Source organism: Rhinopithecus bieti, unplaced genomic scaffold (assembly GCF_001698545.2).
Source record: "Rhinopithecus bieti isolate Rb0 unplaced genomic scaffold, ASM169854v2 scaffold_2572, whole genome shotgun sequence".
NCBI classification, from domain to species: Eukaryota; Metazoa; Chordata; class Mammalia; order Primates; family Cercopithecidae; genus Rhinopithecus; species Rhinopithecus bieti.
The window spans coordinates 4,789,604-4,792,866 of record NW_016804595.1 but is presented as its reverse complement, the minus strand read 5'-3'; positions in this window follow the sequence as shown (position 1 = coordinate 4,792,866).

The following is a 3,263-nucleotide window of genomic DNA, read 5'->3' as shown; positions in this document are numbered from 1 at the left end:
TGGAAAGAGATGCCTGCTTTATCAGAGAAACTGGACAGATGACTCTTAAGTCTGTTTTCATTCTAGGATTCTGTGGACTTGATTCAGATAGCTAATTTTATATCTTTCTTTCAGCATTATTGCTATATGTTGTGCCTCTAATTCTTACCGTTTTAATGAGTTGTTTTGAAAAAGTATTAATGGGCTATTAACTATAATTGACTATTCACAAAACCAATGGTTTATTCCAATTTTAATCATGGATAGACATTGGGACATAGTTTTAAGTAAATTTCTCCACACAAATAACTATAGCATCCATTCCACTCTGAAACTGGGTTTCAGAAGTGCTTCAATGGAGGAAAACTCTATTGGAGGAGTCAAACTTACATTGCCCTCCTTGTTGACACCCATGATTGTTCCATTGTTTTACTTTACTGCAATCATGCAGCTATGTTGACTTTATATTAGACCCTGTCCTGGGTCTTCCTCTCAACCATCGTATCCTAATGAATAAAAAATAAAAGGGAGCATCAGTCAAATTAACAGACTTCATTGTCTTATTCAGAGTGACTTCCTGATTATCATTTAGCCTGCCATGTTTTCTCTACCTTCCTAGACATGGATGTCAGTGTTTATTGCCAGCATTAAATTGGTCATCTAGCCCATTTTATTATCACTGACACTGCCAGCAATAATCCTAAACAATTTTGTGTATGCTGGAGCATATTCAACAAGACTGAGGCTTTTGGCAGGCCTGTGATGCTCGTTTTACATATCTGTTCCCTGAGTTCTGCAGATCACAATATCCAGCTCCCAGCAGGAGTATAGGAAAAATCTGGCCCACTGAAGCAGGGGGGCGGTGACTGTGGAAAGGATTCATCATATGGCTTTTTAGTTCTCATTAGATCTTTCTTCTGTGTAGAGTAAGACATACAATAACTCATTCAATTTTTCAAAAGTCTTTTGATTTTACAGAAGTTCTTACTGTAACAACCGGTATGGTGGTGATGTTGATAACACTGGAGGAGATGAAGAGAAATCATTCCTAAGTTAACAATGGGCAGAGATTATATATACTGGTCTGGCCATGAATGTTTGGGTTGGTTCACAGTCTGGGTTAGTTCTGATTGGTTGATATGTCATTCTTATAGTTCAATACCCATTTTACCATTAATACTTTAGATATCATCTTGACTTGCCCAAAGTTTGTTCTGTTAAGGTAACCAAATTATCATACAGCCCTGTAGCTTTGTGCCTTGACATTATGCAAAATAACATTAAGACTTGAGAGCCAGAGGAATCATCATAGAAAATAGTATTATCATATGGATGGGTCATGCCGTGAAGTCAGTTACATGTTTCAAGTTCTGCTCAGAAAAATAGTCATTTATGGTAACTTTGATGGCTCCAAGATAACATCTCTAAGTTTCTAAAAGACCTTTTCCCAATCAACTGAACAGTATAGGATGAAGGAGTGTGGGGCTACAACGTTTCACCTCTCTTCTGAGACAATGGGTCTGAGGCTGGCATAGAAAGCAGGCTATAAGTAGATAGGGGAAAGTGTACCAAATATTTGGGAAATAGCAAGTAGACCTACAGGAGGGTTAATGTAGGATGGTGGCTTTTAACTTTTTAACAGCAAATCACCCTTTCTTGAAAGAATGTAATATTAAAACAAAACAAAACAAAACAAAAAAAACGATACAAATGAGCTGATCTTACGGAAATCAGGAAACTCAGGATGGCAACCTTTGGGGAAGCAGATGGAAGTTCTTGACATCAGTGTGAGTTTAGTAGAAAGCTTCTTAATATTTACGCTGTGTATCTCTTGCCTGTTTACCTCTCTGCAATTTGACTCCTGCTTGCCAAACTTACCCGAATTCCTGACTCACAGACTACTTCCAATTACCACTCTGTTTCTAACTTTCTCTGGGCCTGTCTACTCATTTCTTCTCTACTGTTAGTTCTAACTTTGCTTCTTCCTAGCCGCAGCTTCACTCAATTATAGACATCCATCGTAGTCAAGAAAGTCTACCCATTTTGAGAAGAGTGTCATAATAGTAGGAAAGAAACTTAGGAGGCATTGGCGGGAAAAGAAAGAACTTTTGCTTTATAATGCAAGTGCTTTATAACAGCACTTGCATGAATCAGGCATAGAAAATGAAGAAGTTGGACCAAATAAGACTTACACTTTTGGGCCAAATGGGGAAAAGTGCCTTCATAATGGCTTGAGTAACCATTAATATGCATGCAGCCTTCACTGTTAACAAAGCATATTCTTAGGAGTTCTCTCATTCACCCTCATAACAACGTCATTAAGAAGATTTTATTTTCTTTGAAAACTAAAGAAAAGAAGAGAAGATCAAGTTTTTGCTTAAGGTCATACTACAAGTTAGTTCAGCCTACTGATTTAACACTAGTCTTGTGACTCTAGATCCTTTCTTCAACTCATGGTAAACATCTGATATTGCACAAAGCAGTAAAGGTATTTTCTGTTTGCTTTCATACTGGGTCTTGTGATGAGAGCCACATATCCAATGTTGAAATTAGTCACATTTAACACAGGGCTAGGAAAGGCATGGTATGCATGTCAAGTTGCTTTTTCTACTCTGGTGAAAGACATCATTAATCAGTTGTCCCAGTCTTTCCTGCTGAGTCTGGATGCTGCCTAGTAGCCTTTTTCTGCATATTACTCCAGGCAAACACTACTAATAAATCAGAGTTTTCTGAAACTTGAAACTCATTTGCCATTCTGACACTAGAGTTTTGAAGTGATGCATGTTCTCTGGTATGAAACTCAGTAAAATGACATGCCTAATTTCTAGTCCCTCAGGATAGCTCTTCCTTGTCCCACATCTGAGGCTGATTAACTTCTTGAGCATCAGGTCACACTTGTTAAACTTGCCCTAATCATGTGCCTACTAATTGGGCATATCCCTTGATTCCTAGCACTAAGCCCCTACTTTTTACTCAGGGTCTAGAAACAGATGTTTTATCTTGTTCCACACTCCTGAAGTTCTGTTTATAATCCACTTCCTTCAAGCTAGAGTTTTGCCTTAAGTTCTCCCCCTATATTCCCAGAGACTAGAGTCCAGTTCTTGTTATACAGTTTCTTTTTTTTATTATTATACTTTAAGTTCTAGGGTACATGTGCATAACGTGCAGGTTTGTTACATATGTATATTTGTGCCATGTTGGTGTGCTGCACCCATCAACTCGTCAGCACCCATCAATTCATCATTTATATCATGTATAACTCCCCAATGCAATCCCTCCCCCCT